Source organism: Aegilops tauschii, chromosome 4 (genome assembly GCF_002575655.3).
Source record: "Aegilops tauschii subsp. strangulata cultivar AL8/78 chromosome 4, Aet v6.0, whole genome shotgun sequence".
In the NCBI taxonomy this organism is placed as follows: Eukaryota; Viridiplantae; Streptophyta; class Magnoliopsida; order Poales; family Poaceae; genus Aegilops; species Aegilops tauschii.
Window position 1 is genome coordinate 233443860 of NC_053038.3, and position 20708 is coordinate 233464567.

A 20708-nucleotide genomic window follows, 5' to 3' on the forward strand; every position below is an offset into this window, starting at 1 on the left:
TACGTCCATCTACAACGGGTGCAAGCCAGTTTTGCACACGTAGAATACTCAGGTTAAACTTGACGAGCCTAGCATATGCAGATATGGCCTCGGAACACTAAGACCGAAAGGTCGAGCGTGAATCATATAGTAGATATGATCAACATAGTGATGTTCACCATTGAAAACTACTCCATTTCACGTGATGATCGGTTATGGTTTAGTTCATTTGGATCACGTGATCACTTAGATGATTAGAGGGATGTCTATCTAAGTGGGAGTTGTTAAGTAATATGATTAATTGAACTTAAATTTATCATGAACTTAGTACATGATAGTATTTTGCATGTCTATGTTTGTTGTAGATAGATGGCTCATGCTGTTGTTCCGTTGAATTTTAATGCATTCCTTGAGAAAGCAAAGTTGAAAGATGATGGTAGCAATTACACGGACTGGGTCCGTAACTTGAGGATCATCCTCATTGCTGCACAGAAGAATTATGTCCTGGAAGCACCGCTAGGTGCCAAACCTGCTGCAGGAGCAACACCAGATGTTATTAACGTCTGGCAGAGCAAAGCTGATGACTACTCTATAGTTCAGTGTGCCATGCTTTACGGCTTAGAACCAGGACTTCAACGACGTTTTGAACGTCATGGAGCATATGAGATGTTCCAGGAGTTGAAGTTAATATTTCAAGCAAATGCCCGGATTGAGAGACATGAAGTCTCCAATAAGTTCTACAGCTGCAAGACGGAGGAGAATAGTTCTGTCAGTGAGCATATACTTAGAATGTATGGGTATAACAATCACTTGATTCAATTGTGAGTTAATCTTCCGGATGATAGCGTCATTGACAGAATTCTTCAATCACTGCAACCAAGCTACAAGAGCTTCATGATGAACTATAACATGCAAGGGATGGATAAGACAATTCCTGAGCTCTTCGCAATGCTAAAGGCTGCGGAGGTAGAATTCAAGAAGGAGCATCAAGTGTTGATGGTCAATAAGACCACCAGTTTCAAGAAAAAGGGCAAAGGGAAGAAGGGGAACTTCAAGAAGAACAGCAAACAAGTTGCTGCTCAAGAGAAGAAACCCAAGTCTGGACCTAAGCCTGAGACTGAGTGCTTCTACTGCAAGCAGACTGGTAATTGGAAGCGGAACTGCCCCAAGTATTTGGTGGATAAGAAGGACGGCAAGGTGAACAAAGGTATATGTGATATACATGTTATTGATGTGTACCATACCAGAGCACGCAGTAGCACCTGGTTATTTGATACTGGTTCTGTTGCTAATATTTGCAACTCGAAACAGGGACTACGGATTAAGCGGACACTGGCTAAGGACGAGGTGACGATGCGCGTGGGAAACGGTTCCAAAGTCGATATGATCGCCGTCGGCACGCTACCTCTGCATCTACCTTCGGGATTAGTATTAGACCTAAATAATTGTTATTTGGTGCCAGCGTTTAGCATGAACATTATATCTGGATCTTGTTTGATGCGAGACGGTTATTCATTTAAATCAGAGAATAATGGTTGTTCTATTTATATGAGTAATATCTTTTATGGTCATGCACCCTTGAAGAGTGGTCTATTTTTGATGAATCTCGATAGTAGTGATACACATATTCATAATGTTGAAGCCAAAAGATGCAGAGTTGATAATGATAGTGCAACTTATTTGTGGCACTACCGTTTGGGTCATATTGGTGTAAAGCGCATGAAGAAACTCCATACTGATGGACTTTTGGAATCACTTGGTACTTGCGAACCATGCCTCATGGGCAAGATGACTATAACGCCGTTCTCCGGAACTATGGAGCGAGCAACTAATTTATTGGAGATCATACATACTGATGTATGTGGTCCAATGAATGTTGAGGCTCGCGGCGGGTATCGTTATTTTCTCACCTTCACAGATGATTTAAGCAGATATGGGTATATCTACTTAATGAAACATACGTCTGAAACATTTGAAAAGTTCAAAGAATTTCAGAGTGAAGTTGGAAATCATCGTAACAAGAAAATAAAGTTTCTACGATCTGATCGTGGAGGAGAATATTTGAGTTACGAGTTTGGTCTACATTTGAAACAATGCGGAATAGTTTCGCAACTCACGCCACCCGGAACACCACAGCATAATGGTGTGTCTGAACATGGTAATCGTACTTTACTAGATATGGTGCGATCTATGATGTCTCTTACTGATTTACCGCTATCGTTTTGGGGTTATGCTTTAGAGACGGCCGCATTCACGTTAAATAGGGCACCATCAAAATTCGTTGAGACGACGCCTTATGAACTGTGGTTTGGCATGAAACCAAAGTTGTCGTTTCTTAAAGTTTGGGGCTGCGATGCTTATGTGAAAAAGCTTCAACCTGATAAGCTCGAACCCAAATCGGAGAAACGTGTCTTCATAGGATACCCAAAGGAAACTTTTTGGTACACCTTCTATCACAGATCCGAAGCCAAGACATTCATTGCTAAGAATGGATCCTTTCTAGAGAAGGAGTTTCTCTCGAAAGAAGTGAGTGGGAGGAAAGTAGAACTTGATGAGGTAACAGTACCTGCTCCCTTATCGGAAAATAGTTCATCATAGAAACCGGTTCCTATGACGTCTACACCAATTAGTGAGGAAGTTAATGATGATGATCATGAAACTTCAGATCAAGTTGTTACTGAACCTCGTAGGTCAACTAGAGTAAGATCCGCACCAGAGTGGTACGGTAATCCTGTTCTGGAGGTTATGTTACTAGACCATGACGAACCTACGAACTATGAAGAAGCGATGGTGAGCCCAGATTCCGCAAAATGGCTTGAGGCCATGAAATCTTTAGATGGGATCCATGTATGAGAACAAAGTATGGACTTTGGTTGACTTGCCCGATGATCGGCAAGCCATTGAGAATAAATGGATCTTCAAGAAGAAGACTGACGCTGACGGTAATGTTACTGTCTATAAAGCTCGACTTGTTGCAAAAGGTTTTCGACAAGTTCAAGGGATTGACTACGATGAGACCATCTCACCCGCAGCAATGCTTAAGTCTGTCCGAATCATGTTAGCAATTGCCGCATTTTATGATTATGAAATTTGGCAAATGGATGTCAAAACTGCATTCCTGAATGGATTTCTGGAAGAAGAGTTGTATATGATGCAACCGGAACGTTCTGTCGATCCAATGGGAGCTAACAAAGTGTGCAAGCTCCAGCGATCCATTTATGGACTGGTGCAAGCCTCTCGGAGTTGGAATAAACGTTTTGATAGTGTGATCAAAGGATATGGTTTTATACAGACTTTTGGAGAAGCCTGTATTTACAAGAAAGTGAGTGGGAGCTCTGTAGCATTTTTGATATTATATGTGGATGACATATTGTTGATTGGAAATGATATAGAATTTCTGGATAGCATAAAAGGATATTTGAATAAGAGTTTTCAGTGAAGGACCTCGGTGAAGCTGCTTATATATTGGGCATCAAGATCTATAGAGATAGATCGAGACGCTTAATTGGACTTTCACAAAGCACATACCTTGACAAAGTTTTGAAGAAGTTCAAAATGGATCAAGCAAAGAAAGGGTTCTTGCCTGTTGTTACAAGGTGTGAAGTTGATTAAGACTCAATGCTCGACCACTGCAGAAGATAGAGAGAAAATGAAAGATGTTCCCTATGCTTCAGCCATAGGCTCTATCATGTATGCAATGCTGTGTACCAGACTTGATGTGTGCCTTGCTATTAGTTTAGCAGGGAGGTACCAAAGTAATCCAGGAGTGGATCACTGGACAGCAGTCAAGAACATCCTGAAATACCTGAAAAGGACGAAGGATACGTTTCTCATTTATGGAGGTGACAAAGATCTCGTCGTAAATGGTTACGTCGATGCAAGCTTTGACACTGATCCAGACGATTCTAAATCGCAAACCAAATACGTGTTTTTATTAAACGGTGGAGCTGTCAGTTGGTGCAGTTCTAAACAAAGCATCGTAGCGGGATCTACATGTGAAGCGGAGTACATAGCTGCTTCAGAAGCAGCAAATGAAGGAGTCTGGATGAAGGAGTTCATATCCGATCTAGGTGTCATACCTAGTGCATCGGGTCCAATGAAAATCTTTTGTGACAATACTGGTGCAATTGCAACTAATGAGTTAGTTGCGGGATGATGTATTACGGAACAAGTAAAGAGACTTACAGGTAATGAGATTGAACTAGGTATTGAGATACCGACGATCGAATCTCGGGCAAGTAACATACCGATGACAAAGGGAACAACGTATGTTGTTATGCGGTTTGACTGATAAATATCTTCGTAGAATATGTGGGAGCCAATATGAGCATCCAGGTTCCGCTATTGGATATTGACCGGAGACGTGTCTCGGTCATGTCTACATAGTTCTCGAACCCGTAAGGTCCGCACGCTTAAAGTTCGATGATGGTTATATTATGAGTTTATGTGTTTTGATGTACCAAAGGTTGTTCGGAGTCCCGTATGTGATCACAGAAATGACGAGGAGTCTCAAAATGGTCGAGACGTAAATATCGATATATTGGACGACTATATTTGGATACCGGAATGGTTCCGGGTGAGATCGGGATAATACCGGAGCACCGGGAGGTTATCGGAACCCCCCGGGAGGTATATGGGCCTTAATGGGCTTTTGTGGAAAGGAGGGGAAAGGAGCAAGGGAGGGGCGCCCCCCAAGCCCAATCTGAATTGGGAGGGGGGCCGGCCCCCCTTTCCTTCCTCCCTCCTTCCTCTTCCTTCCCTCTCCCTCTCCAAATAGGAAAAAGGAGGAGTCCTACTCCCGGTGGGACTAGGACGCCCTTGGGCGCGCCTCCTCCCCTTGGCCGGCCCTCTCCTCCCCCCTTTATATACGGAGGAGAGGGGCACCCCATAGACACAACAATTGATCTCTTGGATCTTTTAGCCGTGTGTGGTGCCCCTCTCCACCATAATCCACCTCGATAATATCGTAGCGGTGCTTAGGCGAAGCCCTACGTCGGTAGAACATCATCATCGTCACCACGCCGTCGTGCTGACGAAACTCTCCCTCAAAGCTCGGTTGGATCGGAGTTCGAGGGATGTCATCGAGTTGAACGTGTGCAGAACTCGGAGGTACCGTGCGTTTGGTACTTGATCGGTCGGATCGTGAAGACGTACGACTACATCAACCACGTTGTGCTAACGCTTCCGCTTTCGATCTACAAGGGTACGTGGACACACTCTCCCCTCTCATTGCTATGCATCACCATGATCCTGTGTGTGCGTAGGAATTTTTTTGAAATTACTACGTTCCCCAACAATTTGGTGCTAACCCCGCTGTTTAACCCCCCCCCCCACAGCCACTGACAGCGGGCCCTAACCCTGGCCTAACCCAAGTTAGTGTTGTGTTTGACCGGGATTAGTCCCTGTGTCACTCACGTGTGGACCCCACATGTCAGGTTTGACCTGGACGACCCCTGTTGACTTGCTGACATCATGGTGAGGTAGTGGTGACGCAACAGTTGATTTCTGGGATTTTAGATAAATCAAAAATGATTTATAAATTTCAGAAAATGTCCTAAATTTTGAAAAATCATAGAAATTCAACCGTAACTCCAAATGAAATATTTTATATATGAGAAATTATCAGAAAAATCAAAAGAATCTGTTTATGGCATTTCCAATCATGTTTGAACCACTTACAACCACTATATATGACAATTTGAATAAATGGCATTTCAAATGTCCTATGTGGAATTTGGATTTGAATCTCGTGTTCATACCAACTTCATTTAAATCGTTGCTAGTTGCATTAGCTCAAATGACAGCATGTTGCCATGTCATGACCATGCATCATACTGTTGCATTGCATTGATTGTGTTCCCTCTTATTTGCCGGTGTTTGTTCCCTCTCAGTGGACGTAGTTTCGACGATGAGTTCGATGACACTGATGAAGAGTTTTGCTATCATCAGAAGTGCCAGGCAAGCAACCCCATTGAACATTCCGATACAATCCCACTCTTTCGCTCTTGCTCTCTTTTAGTGCATTAGGACAACAATGTTTCAACTGTTACATGTTGCGGTAGTTGAACCCCTTTCGTCTACATGACCTGTCTTTGGCACTTTAAATAGTTGAAACCCACTAGCATGAGTAGGAGTTGTTTGAGCCTTGATGTGCCTACTCATTCATTCTTTGCCTATTATGCCTGCTATGCTTAGAGTTGTGTCAGGTCTGATTCATCTGGGATGGATTGGAATGGTGATGTACGTGTCCTACTGTTGAGAGCTAAGTGTGTGAACACGATTTGGTAAAGGTGGCGATGAGAGGCCATGTAGGAGTACATGGTGGGTTGTATCATTGAAACTGTCCTCCGGAACTGAGCTCTGTGTCTGTGATCCAAGACAGTTACTACCGCACATTGGGTTCCCGCAACTCAACCCCTCTCGGCTTATTAAGCACCTCGATCTCTGTACAGGAGTTGCAAGTAGTTTCTGGTGTTTGTTGGTTGTGTTAGTAGTCTACCATGTGGCACCCGGTACAGGTGGGCTTGGGACAGACTAGGCACCGTGGCCAGGCGTACAAAGCATCGCCCGTTTGGTGGGCTTGGGAACCCTGTACACATCGTTTGGGGCTGTAGTGGAAGCCCCGGCCGGATTTCCTTGCGGGTGGAACACGAATAGGCGATAAACCTAGACTAGAGACTTGTGTGGTTAGTCAGGTCGTGGCCGACACCCTCGCTGGGCCTCCGCTTCAAGGTTGCCGAGTACATGTCGTGTACACGGTAATAAGTGGTGAGAGCGTGTGTGAAGAAGTACACCCCTGCAGGGTAATATGATCTATTCGAATAGCCACGTCCGCAGATGTGGACTACTTGGAACGCTTACATTGTTCATAGACAAGTGAAAGTAGATGCTCTAAAATGCGCAAGATAAGCGTGAGTGCTATGGATGGCCTTCTCGTAGGGAGACGGGAGTGTATCCGTAGTGGTGTATTGATATGGTGAATATGTGGACTCGTGTGCGCCACCTCAAAAGAGTTACCAGCAGTCGTAGTACAGGATAGCCACTGAGTCAAAGCTGGCTTGCTGCAGTTAAACTCCACCACCCCTTTGTTGATATTGATGCATATGTAGCTAGTCCTGATGTAAGTCTTGTTGGGTACATTTGTACTCACGTTTGCTTAATTTATGTTTGTAGGGAGACTTCAGTCTCACTAGTAGTTCTGCGTGGACTTCGACGTTTAGCTTGTTACCTTAGCGACAATCTTGTACCATTGGGAGGGTCTTGTAGATAGTCAGGCTTCTCATCCTTTTTCATTTGTAGTTGTCTGTACTCAGACATATTATGCTTCCGTTGCTTGTATGCTCTGTATGTTTGGTCATGTGACCCCTGTTTGTAATAAATGATATGTGGCTCTTCTGGGCCTTTATCTATATGAGTTGTTGAGTTATGTTGTGATGACATGTTGTATCTATACATATCGTGCATGTTATGTGTACGTGTAACATGTGTTGGTATGTGTGGGATCTGACATTCTAGTTGTTTATTAGTAGCCTCTCTTATGGCGAAATGTCTCTTAGTGCTTCCAGTAAGCCATGGTAGCTTGCTACTGCTCCGGAACACATGGGATGATCGGCATGTCCTTCTTTGCTCCTGTCTCCGTCTCTTTAGGGAAATGTCATGCGGTGCGTACTGGAGTCCTGTTAGCTTGCTACAGCCTACATTCACTCGCTGCTGGCCGACACGTGCATTGCTGGGTCATGTATGCATGTCCCCGTAAGTTGGTGCCACCTTGGTTTTACGACTAGTCATGCGGCCCGGGTTCTCTGTCATATGGATGCTAGCGACACTATACGTGAGCCAAAAGGCGCAAACGGTCCCGGGCGATCTAAGGTGGCACCCGTGGAGATACCATGCGTGAGGCCGCAAAGTGATATGATTTGTTACATGATAGATCGGTGTGACTTAGGATCGGGGTCCTGACAGAGCGACGTGGCGCGCCGTTGCCCACAGGTTCCCTCTGAGCAACACGAGCGGCCCGGCGCTCGGCACGGACATGGCGAGCGTCAGCCATGGGAACGATGGAATATCGGCGGAGCGAACAATGGAAGAGAGGCTTGGACACGCCCCTACCTGGTGTGCCAAATGTAGGATTCAGGGCTCCGCAGACCCAATAAAGGTTCGAACTCTGGGGCGTGTGCGAAGAACTCAACCTCTCCATCCAACCAGTTCATCACACCCAAGGCCTAGATTGATAAGCAGGGAATAAGATGGACACAACAGTTTACCCAGGTTCGGGCCACCTTGCGGTGTAAGACCCTACTCCTAATTTGTGGTGGATTAGCCTCACGAGGGGCTGGGGATGAATGATACGTCTCCAACGTATCTATAATTTTTTATTGTTCCATGCTATTATATTATCTGTTTTGGATGTTTAATGGGATTTATTATACACTTTTATATTATTTTTGGGACTAACCTACTAACCAAAGGCCCAGTGCAAATTGCTGTTTTTTTGCCTATTTCAGTGTTTCGCAGAAAAGGAATATCAAACGAAATGCAAACGGAATGAAACTTTCGGGAGAGTGATTTTTGGAACAAACGTGATGCAGAGGACTTGGAGTGGACGTCAAGAAAGAAGCAAGGAGGCCACGAGGCAGGGAGGCGCGCCCCCACCCTCGTGGGCCCCTCGCAGCTCCACCTACCTACTTCTTCCTCCTATATACACCCATATACTCCGAAAACATCCAGGAGCACCACGAAACCCTATTTCCACCACCGCAACCTTCTGTACCCATGAGATCCCATCTTGGGGCCTTTTCCGGCGCTCCGCCGGAGGGGGAATCGATCACAGAGGGCTTCTACATCAACACCATAGCCTCTCCGATGATGTGTGAGTAGTTCACCTCAGACCTTCGGGTCCATAGTTATTAGCTAGATGGCTTCTTCTCTCTCTCTTTGGATCTCAATACAAAGTTCTCCTCGGTCTTCTTGGAGATCTATTCGATGTAACTCTTTTGTGGTGTCTTTGTCGAGATCCGATGAATTGTGGGTTTATGATCAAGATTATCTATGAACAACATTTGAATCTCTTTGAATTCCTTTATGTATGATTTGTTATCTTTGCAAGTCTCTTCGAATTATCAGTTTGGTTTGGCCTACTAGATTGATCTTTCTTGCAATGGGAGAAGTGCTTAGCTTTGGGTTCAATCTTGCGGTGCTCTAACCCAGTGACAGAAAGGGAAGCAACTTGTATTGTATTGTTGCCATCGAGGATAAAAAGATGGGGTTTATATAATATTTCTTGATTTTATCCCTCTACATCATGTCATCTTTCCTAATGCGTTACTCTATTCTTATGAACTTAGTACTCTAGATTCATGCTGGATAGCGTTCGATGTGTGGAGTAATAGTAGTAGATGCAGAATTGTTTCGGTCTACTTGTCGCAGACGTGATGCCTATATACATGATCATGCCTAGATATTCTCATAACTATGCACTTTTCTATCAATTGCTCGACAGTAATTTGTTCACCCACCGTAATACTTATGCTATCTTGAGAGAAGCCACTAGTGAAACATATGGCCCCGGGGTCTATTTTCCATCATATTAATCTCGCTTCAAGTAGCTATTCTGTCGCCGTTTATTTTGCAATCTTTACTTTCAATCTTTGTCATAAAAATACCAAAACTATTATCTTATCATCTCTATCAGATCTCACTTTTGCAAGTGGTCGTGAAGGGATTGGCAACCCCTTTATCACGTTGGTTGCAAGGTTCTTATTTGTTTGTGTAGGTACGAGGGACTTGCGTGTGGCCTCCTACTGGATTGATACCTTGGTTCTCAAAAACTGAGGGAAATACTTACGGTACTTTGCTGCATCACCCTTTCCTCTTCAAGGGAAAACCAACGCATGCTCAAGAGGTAGCGAGAAGGATTTCTGGCGCCATTGTTGGGGAGTCTACACACAAGTCAAGACGTACCAAGTACCCATCACAAACTCCTATCCTTCGCATTACATTATTTTCCATTTGCCTCTCGTTTTCCTCTCCCCCACTTCACCCTTGCCGTTTTATGCGCCCTCTCTTTCTATTCGCGTCTTTTTCGCTTGCTTTTTGTGTGTTCGTTCTCTGTGCTGCCGTCATGTCTGAAACTGGCGAGGTTATCATTGATAAGGATAATAATATGGAAAACTTTGACGTTTTTGATGATCCTCTTGAAGATCCTACTATTTTACACACTAAAAAGTTTTGGTTGGTAGCGCTTACGATCTTTAGATCATGTTGCTTACAATGAAGCTATCCTTTTTAATCAATAAGACTTAATGCGTTTACGATCTTTAGATCATGTTGCTTACAATGAAAACCTTAGAAAGAAGGTTCGTACCGATGTTCTAGTTGATAGAATTGCTGAACTCAATGATGACTTTGCTATTCAGAACAACGGGTTAGGTTTTTCTCTTGAACAAAGGCTCATGACCTATTGCCAAAAGAATGCTTATAATGATGAATTGGTTGTGCAATATAAGGGGCCAAAGGAGGAACCCATACCTCCAGAGCTTGATCTTGGGGACTCTTGTCCCATTAAATTTATCCCTTTTGATTACTTTTGCTTGCCACAAAGAAACTGGCTGCTGAACGTAGGGAATATGAAATGAGTTTTCGTGATTTACCTTACCATTATTATGGCAATACCTAGATCTATCCTTGCCTTTATGCCTAGCTAGGTGCGTTAAACGATAGCGCTTGTTGGGAGGCAACCCAATTTTATTTTTGTTTCTTGCTTTTTGGTTCTGTTTAGTAATAAATCTTTGATCTAGCCTCTGGTTAGATGTTTTTTCATGTTTAATTACTATTTGTGCCAAGTAGAACCAACAGGATCTTCTTGGGTGATAGTTGTTTGATCTTGCTGAAAAAGACAGAAACTTTGCGCTCACGAGTATAATTGCTAAATTCACCAGAACGTGATAAATTACCAATTCTTTTTGCAGTAGATCAGTACACAAATTGTCCAGGTTGTCCTAGTTTTTCAGGATTTTTGGAGTTCCAGAAATATGCGAACAAATCTGATTGCTACAGACTGTTCTGTTTTTGACAGATTCTGTTTTTCGTGTGTTGTTTGCTTATTTTGATGAATCTATGGCTACTATCGTAGGTTATGAACCATAGAGAAGTTGGAATACAGTAGGTTTAACACCAATATAAATAAAGAATGAGTTGATTACAGTAACTTAAGGTGGTGATTTGTTTTATTTCACTAACGGAGCTCATGAGATTTTCTGTTGAGATTTGTGTTGTGAAGTTTTCAAGTTTTTGGGTAAATATTTGATGGATTATGGAACAAGGAGTGGCAAGAGCCTTAGCTTGGGGATGCCCAAGGCACCCCAAGGTAAAATCCAAGGACAACCAAAATCCTAAGCTTGGGGATGCCCCGGAAGGCATCCCCTCTTTTGTCTTTGTCCATCGGTAACTTTACTTGATGCTATATTTTTATTCACCACATGATATGTGTTTTGCTTGGAGCGTCTTGTATGATTTGAGTCTTTACTTTTTAGTTCACCACAATCATCCTTGTTGTACATCTTTTGGGAGAGATACACATGAATCGGAATTTATTAAAATACTCTATGTGCTTCACTTATATCTTTTGAGCTAAATAATTTTGCTCTAGTGCTTCACTTATATCTTTTAGAGCACGGTGGTGGTTTTATTTATAGAAATTACTGATCTCTCATGCGTCACTTATATTATTTTGAGAATCCTTTAGAACAGCATGGTAATTTGCTTTGGCTATAAAATTAGTCCTAATATGATAGGCATCCAAGATGGATATAATAAAAACTTTCATATAAGTGCATTGGATACTAAGAGAAGTTTGATACTTGATGATGGTTTTGGGATATGGAGATAGTGATATTAAAGTTGTGCTAGTTGAGTAGTTGTGAATTTGAGAAATACTTGTGTTGAAGTTTGCAAGTCCCGTAGCATGCATGTATGGTAAACGTTGTGTAACAAATTTGAAACATGAGGTGTTCTTTGATTGTCTTCCTTATGAGTGGCGGTCGGGGACGAGCGATGGTCTTTTCCTACCAATCTATCCCTCTAGGAGCATGCGCGTAGTGCTTGGTTTTTGATGACTTGTAGATTTTTGCAATAAGTATGTGAGTTCTTTATGACTAATGTTGAGTCCATGGATTATACGCACTCTCACCTTTCCATCATTGCTAGCCTCTTCGGTACCATGCATTGCCCTTTCTCACCTTGAGAGTTGGTGCAAACTTCGCCGGTGCATCCAAACCCCGTGATACGATACGCTCTATCACACATAAACCTCCTTATATCTTCCTCAAATGCGACACGTCGGCCCAGCAAGAACACCCGTTGATCGTCGGCAAGGTACAAAAATTCGTCTTCCGCCCAGTAGACATTGTCGCAATCACCAGAACCCTATCCTTCATCGTTGCTAGCCATGTTTCCTACGATTAAATATAGTCAATTAATTCTAGACCTAATAAAATGAATAATGACATAAAAAGGCCTATGTTTTGCAGGAACGTTGACTCCTTCCCGGTGTGGAAAATCCCGGGCACTCGATATGTCCTAGTTTGTAGCACAAGTCATGCCGAAATTCACGGAAAATTTTGGCATGACCTTTGCTAAAAAGTGGACAAATCGAGTGTAACACCCACGATGCGGCTATATCTTCATGCGTCGAGGCACGACTTAGAGGCATAACCACATGGTGGTTTTGTCGCAAGAAGGGTCATCTTCACACAATCTCATGTAATGAACAAGAATGGGATAAAGAGTTAGCTTACAATCGCCACTTCACACAATACATTAATTAAACATACATAATTCAGAGTACACAGATAGTCCGATTACGGACGATTACAAATGAAAAGGAAGACAACCCCACATGCTAGATCCCCGATCGTCCCAACTGGGCACCACTACTGATCATCAGGAAACAAAACATAGTAACGACCAAGGTCCTCGTCGAACTCCCACTTGACCTCGGTTGCGACGCCTGCACTGGTATCATCGGCACCTGCAACTGTTTTGGTAGTATCTGTGAGTCATGAGCACTCAGCAATCTCACACCCGTGATATCAAGACTATTTAAGCTTATGGGTAGGATAACGTAGTGAGGTGGAGCTGCAGCAAGCGGTAAGCAAATATGGTGGCTAACATACGCAAATAAGAGTAAGATGAGAAGCTACGCAACGGTCGGTATACTAGAAGTGATCAAGAAGTGATCCTGAAACTGTTTATGATCAAACATAACCCAAAAACTGTGTTCACTTCCCGGACTCCGCCGAAAAGAGACCATCACGGTTACACACGCGGTTGATGCATTTTAATTAAGTCAAGTGTTAAGTTCTCTACAACCGGACATTAACAAATTCCCATCTGCCACATAACCGCGAGCACGGCTTTCGAAAGTTTATACCCTGCAGGGGTGTCCCAACTTAGCCCATCACAAGCTCTCACGGTCAACGAAGGATATTCCTTCTCCCACAAAGACCCGATTAGGCTCGGAATCCCGGTTACAAGACTTTTCGACAATGGTAAAACCAGACCAGCAAGACCACCCAACTGTGCCGACAAATCCCGATAGGAGTTGCACATATCTCGTTCTCAGGGGACACCGGATGAGACAGGCTAGTAAAACCAGCCCTCGAGTTTCCCTGAGGTGGCCCCGCAGGCGGCTCGATTCGGACCAACACTCAAAGGAGCACTGGCCTGGGGGGTTTAAAATAAAGATGACCCTTGAGTCTGCAGAACTCAAGGGAAAGGTATAGGTGGTAGGTAGGCAAATGGTAAAACCAAGGTTAGGCCTTGCTGGACAAGTTTTATTCAAAGCGAACTGTCTAGGGGGTCCCATAAATCCCCAACCGCGTAAGGAATGCAAAATCAAGCAACATAACACCGGTATGACGGAAAGTAAGGCGGCAAGAGTGGAACAAAACACCAGGCATAAGGCCGAGCCTTCCACCCTTTACCAAGTATATAGGTGCATTAATTAAAATAAGAGATATTGTGATATCCCAACATAAACATGTTCCAACATGGAGCAATCTTCAACTTCACCTGCAACTAACAACACTATAAGAGGGGCTGAGCAAAAGCGGTAACATAGCCAAACAACGGTTTGCTAGGAAGGTGTGTTAGAGGCTTGACATGGCAATATGGGAGGCATGATATAACAAGTGGTGGATAGCGCGACATAGCGATAGATCGAACAACTAGCAAGCAAAGATAGAAGTGATTTCGACGGTATGGTCATCTTGCCTGAGATCCCGCAAGGAAGAAGAACGAGTCCATGAAGAAGACAAACGGACATAGTCGAACGGATCCTCACAATCGTCACTTAACCGGAACTATCAAGGAGAAGCGCAACCGGAAAGAAGCAAACGACATAGTAAACAACCATCACATAAACATGGCATGATGCACAACCAAGGATGATGCATGTCCGGTTTAAAGAGGCATGGCATGGCAAAGTGCAGGAACAAAACTACAAGTTAAGTGGAGCTCAATATGCAACGAGATGCATATCGACGAAACACCGCATTCGATTATTTAGTTCTCTCTCGGTTATGTACCCAAAAATATTAAATGTTGATTAACATGGCAAGAGGTGAGGCATAAGTAAACTAACTATTTAGGCAAGTTTAAATGAGGCCGAAAAAACAAGCAACAAGTCCGGTAAAGCCCCATATGCAAATTTTAGAGTTGGTACTGTTCTGACCTAAACCATATTTTAGAGTTGTTAAACATGCAAAGTAATGTCACCATGTTAAACTATGCATTTTTCTACCCCATTTACATATAAAGTTTATTTAAAATGGAGCTACGGTTATTTAGTTATGAAATAAAACATTTTAACATGGCATTTATGCAAATTAAATACAAACGGCAATTTAAACATTTTAAATATAGATGAAAGTGGCATATTAAGAAACTAGATGAAATTCTAAGCATTTTACATATATAATTTGTTTAAAACCGATGCACGGTTCAAGAGTTGTTAATGCATGAACATGAAGGACTTTTCTGAAAAACCGTAAACTCTGGAAATTAGCTAAATTCGCAGCAACAGGAAAAAACATATCGGGCCAAAACTGGAGGGCTGCGGGAGCTGCTCACATCGGGCCCTTGAGGCCTTTGGCCTGCAGAGGCTGGCAGGCTTGGGGCGGGAGTTGGGCCTGGAGACCCGCTGGGCCTGCTGTGTGGTGGTTGACGACTCGACCAGATCGAGCGAGGAGGCAGTCAATGGAAGCGGATCTTGGCGCGGGGCGAAGCAGAAAGAGGACCCCCGGTTCAGGTGAAGCAGAGTCAGCGGCGGCGTGGTGCTCTCCGGCGAGGGACTTGGGTGGCGGGGAGGACCAAGAACGGCGGAGATGGCCGGGACTCGACGGATCTGGCCGGAGATGCGGTGGTGGTGCTCCGTGAGGGAGCCCAAGACGGCCGATGCGGTTGACCCGCGACGAGGCTTGCGAGGCGAGGGAGGCAGGCACACGCGTGACTTCGAAGCAGAGGTGAGGATGGGACGCCGGCGGTCGGACGGAACCCGAGGCGTCAGGTCACCGCGGAGACGAGGTGGCCGGAGTTGGAGCTACGGGAGGCCATCCATTGCGTTTCCTTAAGGGAAAGAGAGAGGTGAGGCAGGGAGAAGGAGAGAGCAACGAGGTCGGGCGGCTCACCGGAGGTAGCAGCAGTCACCGGCGAGGCAAGACAGGGAGGAGGCGACGCAGTGTTGCGGGAGGCGGCTGGCGTCCTCGGGGTTTGCTGCTCGTGAGCACAGGGGTGCGCGGGGCTGGTCCTCGAGCAGAACGCCGGCGAGGAGGGAGGACGCGAGGGAGATGGCTGCGGCTCACGCTGGGGTTCTCGAAGTGAAGCAGAGGAGGCCACGAGACGAGGTGGAGGGGCGCTGGTTTCCGGCGACGAGGCGGCTCCTCGGTGGCGCGGGGTCCTGGAGGTGCAGCTCGGGCGAGCTCCTCTCGATCTGGATCGAGGAGGGAGTAAGAGGCTCGGCTGCGGGCCGCCTGGTGGCCGTCGGATCTCTATCCGGCGGTCCCAGATGGATGGATCGGTGGTTGGTGGATCTGGATCGAGGAATTTTGCTAGGAGGTAGCGGGATCGAGGGAGGGGATCCCGAGGGGAGCGACCAGGTGGCGGCGGCGGGAGGAATTCTAGGGAAGTTGTCTAGGGTTGCCAAAACTAGATGAGGGGCTGTCCATATATAGTAGGAGTGGGTCTAGGAGATTAATTTTGGACCATCGGTCATGACTGAGCGGTTCGGGTTCGAGGAAGAATCGGACGCGCACGCGAGGGGGGTCTGAGAACTGAGCAGAGAGACTCCAGCTTAGGCAAGAGAGAAAACAAAGATCCAGGTTGCAAGGGGTCCGAGAAAGGTCAACAGAGACAAATGGGAAGCGGCACTACGAATGGATGCAAACTTTTAAAACATGACGGCAACGAAGTGCTGATGCAGTGCAAATGATGACATGATGAATGCAACAAACAAATGAAACACGCGACAACAACGAAAAACATGGAAGGCGTCTGAAGCGTCGGTCTCGGGGCGTCACATCGAGCACCTAAAATTTGCCGGAACAGGAAATGAATCAACATTCCGGCAAAACATAGGCCACTCAGCTTCATTCCCTGGAAACAACAAAATGCCACTTGGCCACAATCGAACCACATCGATGAAAAGGTATAACATGACCACTTCAATGAAAAGATATAATCAACAATAAAATTCTAGGAAGGGATCATCTTTAAAATAAAACTTGCCTAAATTATTTTCCGAGAAAAATAGTGGTCTTTACAAATAAAACTTGCCTAAACTTGCCTAAAAAAACCTTTGCAAAATGACCTGACTAAACACTTCTCTGCCTAGGACTGAACCCAAATTCTGTTCTAGCTATTCCTCTCTCCCTCTCTCTCTCTCACACGCACACACACATTATTTTCTCTAACCCTTCTCTGCCTAGGACAGAACCCAATTAAATTGCAAAGGAACTCCATTTCTCTAACCCTTCTGACCTAATGCTCTAAAATTAATTTTTGCCCTAACCTAGTAAACCTAGCTTGTTAACCTAACGAGCCTAATTAACCTAGCTATTTAACCTAGTTAGTTAAACTAGCTAGTTAACCTAGTTTACCTAGATAATTAACCTAATTAAACTAGTTAACCTAGCTAGTTCTCTATCAAAGCCCTAAATAAATTTTTGCACTAACCTAGATAATTAACCTAACTAGTTCTCTGTCAAAGCCCTAACTAAAATTTTGCACTAACCTAGATAATTAACCTAATTAAACTAGTTAACCTAGCTAGCTAGTTCTCTGTCCAATGTTTGTGCTATGCATGAGAGAGAGATAGAGGAGGGGTGGGGGCTTATGGAGGATGGCTCCGGTGGTGGCGAGGGAGGCAGTGGTGGCGAGGGAGGCAGGGGTGTCACCGGTGACGGCGAGGGAGGCAGGGGCATCGAAGGTGGCTCCAGTGGCGCCGAGGGCGGCTCCGGTGGCGTTCGGGGCGGCTCCAGTGGCGTCGATGGCACGCGGCTCTGCTGGCTCCGGGGGCGTCGACGTCGGCAGGAGACTGCGGCGAAGTGGGGTGACGACGAATTGGGGAGACGGCGGCGAAGTGGGGCGAGGGATTTGAGGGAGAAGTGGTGGTCGGGGGAGGGAAACCGCTTTTGGGTTAAGTCAAACTTAGCGGTAGCGTGTTTACTGAAAAAGCGTTATAACTAAGTTAGCTATAGCGATTTTTACTAAACACGCTAGTGCTATAGCTATGTATTTTCCTCTTGTTTTCTTACTTCCTTTTCTCTTTCTATAGCAGGGGTCTAAAAACGCGCTGCTGCTACATTATCTATAGCGCCTCTTATGAATAGACGCTACTGTTATGCCTTTCTCCTTTTTTTTCCTTTTTCATTTATTTTTCTTTACATTTTATTTTTTCCTTTATCCTTTTTCTATTTCTTTCATTTTCATTTACTTTTCTATTTGTTTTTCATTTTATTTTATTTTCATTAGCAGTAGCGCCTTTCACTGTAAACGGGCTGCTACAATAATCTTAGCGGTAGCGCGGTTTTTACAAGACCGCTACTACTATGTGTAGCCTATCGGCTTAGTAGTGAGAATTTTAGTAGTAGCGCATTTACACGGAGACGCGCTACTGCTACATGTGTATCTGTAGCGCAGTTATCCTGCACGCGCTACTTCTATGTAGCACTAGCGCCCTTTTTTAACAAGCGCTACTACTAAAGTTCTGTGTATAATGTTTTCCCTAGTAGTGATATTGGACCGGCTCCTTGCCGTAAGGCGAGGTATTACTGGGGGTTCGTGTGGTCCCCTACCGGCTTGTCTCCCCCCTAGGAGGACGATCAGGTTGATTAGCTCGGCAGTGCTTGAGTGGCACGTTCTCGGCTGCTTCATCGTTGAATTCGGGCAGCAGCTTTCTGTGCTGGTAGGACTTGAGTTGCGCCTTGCGTCGTGCTTCGAGGTCCTGCTCAATGTCGAGGATGTTGACCCACTTGACGTTGAGTATATTTTGGCGGGCATGAAGCTACTACTGTTTTTTCTTCATGCTCTGAGCGGTCGGAATGAGGTGTTGCTAGAATATCTCCTATTGTAATGGGTTGTCGGGGACTACAAACTCCCCGGGTCCGAGGTTAACGTCATCCTTGGGTTCCGGGAGGTAATCACTATCTTTCTCGGCCTCAGGATCTTTGGGATCCTTATTGTCGGACATTCTAGTGGGGATGCCGGCCTGAGTGGGCATGGCATTAGTGCCGTTGCCAAGGTCGTCGAGGTTATCGGGGATCGAGTCGTCGCTTGTGGCTCCCGAGTGGATGGACTGGCTCTCTTTTCCTTTGCCGGTGCCCTTGGGTCGCCTCTTGGGATGTCAGCGTTTTGAGGAGTCTCTTTTATTTTCCTTGTCACCCTTAGGTTTCGACGTCTCTTTAGGGGTGGCGACCATGTAGACACTATGAGTGGAGGTCGTGACCCAGCTGCTGGTATATGGAATGTTGATAACCCACAAGTATAGGGGATCAATTGTAGCTTTTTTGATAAATAAGAGTGTCGAACCCTGCTACCTCTTGAGCACTGCGTTGGTTTTCCCTTGAAGAGGAAAGGGTGATGCAGCAAAGTAGCGTAAGTATTTCCCTCAGTTTTTGAGAACCAAGGTATCACTGCAGTAGGAGGCTACGCGTGAGTCCCTCGCACCTACACAAAACAAATAAATCCTCGCAACCAACGCGATAAGGGGTTGTCAATCCCTACACGGTCACTTACGAGAGTGAGATCTGATAGATATGATAGGATAATATTTTTGGTATTTTTATGATAAAGTAAAATAAAAGCAAAGTAAAAAGGCAACGGAAATAACTAAGTGTTGGAAGATTAATATGATCAAGATAGACACGGGTGCCATAGGTTTCACTAGTGGCTTCTCTCAAGAGCATAAGTATTTTACGGTGGTGGAACAAATTACTGTTGAGCAATTGACAGAATTGAGCATAGTTATGAGAATATCTAGGTATGATCATGTATATAGGCATCACGTCCGAGACAAGTAGACCGACTCCTGCCTGCATCTACTACTATTACTCCACACAATGACCGCTATCCAGCATGCATCTAGAGTATTAAGTTCATAAGAATAGAGTAACGCCTTAAGCAAGATGACATGATGTAGAGGGATAAATTCATGCAATATGATAAAAACCCCATCTTGTTATCCTCGATGGCAACAATACAATACGTGCCTTGCTAACCCTACTGTCACTGGGTATGATCATGTATATAGGCATCACGTCCGAGACAAGTAGACCGACTCCTGCCTGCATCTACTACTATTACTCCACACAATGACCGCTATCCAGCATGCATCTAGAGTATTAAGTTCATAAGAATAGAGTAACGCCTTAAGCAAGATGACATGATGTAGAGGGATAAATTCATGCAATATGATAAAAACGCCATCTTGTTATCCTCGATGGCAACAATACAATACGTGCCTTGCTGCCCCTACTGTCACTGGGAAAGGACACCGCAAGATTGAACCCAAAGCTAAGCACTTCTCCCATTGCAAGAAAGATCAATCCAGTAGGCCAAACCAAACTGATAATTCGAAGAGACTTGCAAAGATAACCAATCATACATAAAAGAATTCAGAAGATTCAAATATTGTTCATAGATAAACTTGATCATAAACCCACAATTCATCGGTCTCAACAAACACACCGCAAAAGAAGATTACATCGAATAGATCTCCACAAGAGAGGGGGAGAACATTGTATTGAGATCCAAAAAGAGAGAAGAAGCCATCTAGCTACTAACTATGGACCCGAAGGTCTAAGGTAAACTACTCACACTTCATCGGAGAGGCTATGGTGTTGATGTAGAAGCCCTCCGTGATCGATGCCCCCTCCGGCGGAGCTCCGAAACAGGTCCCAAGATGGGATCTCGTGGGTACAGAAGGTTGCGGCGGTGGAATTAGGTTTTTGGCTCCGTATCTGATCGTTTGGGGGTACGTAGGTATATATAGGAGGAAGGAGTACGTCGGTGGAGCAACGTGGGGCCCACAAGGGTGGAGTGCGCGCCTAGGGGGGAGGGGCAGGCGCGCCCCCTACCTCGTGGCTTCCTTGAAGCTTCCTTTATGTAGGGTCCAAGTCTCCTGGATCATGTTCATTCCAAAAATCACGTTCCCGAAGGTTTCATTCCGTTTGGAC

General features: G+C 44.9%; 1 long non-coding RNA gene across 1 annotated transcript; it reads right to left on the bottom strand.

Moving 5' to 3' along the window:
- Positions 1–12782: 12782 nt before the first annotated feature.
- Positions 12783–16188, bottom strand: LOC141021280 (uncharacterized). Its single transcript, XR_012181895.1, has 3 exons — positions 15109–16188; positions 14251–14339; positions 12783–13012 (listed from the first exon to the last, which is right to left on the bottom strand). It is a non-coding gene; the product is annotated as an uncharacterized lncRNA (long non-coding RNA).
- Between the last annotated feature and the right edge of the window lie 4520 nt (positions 16189–20708).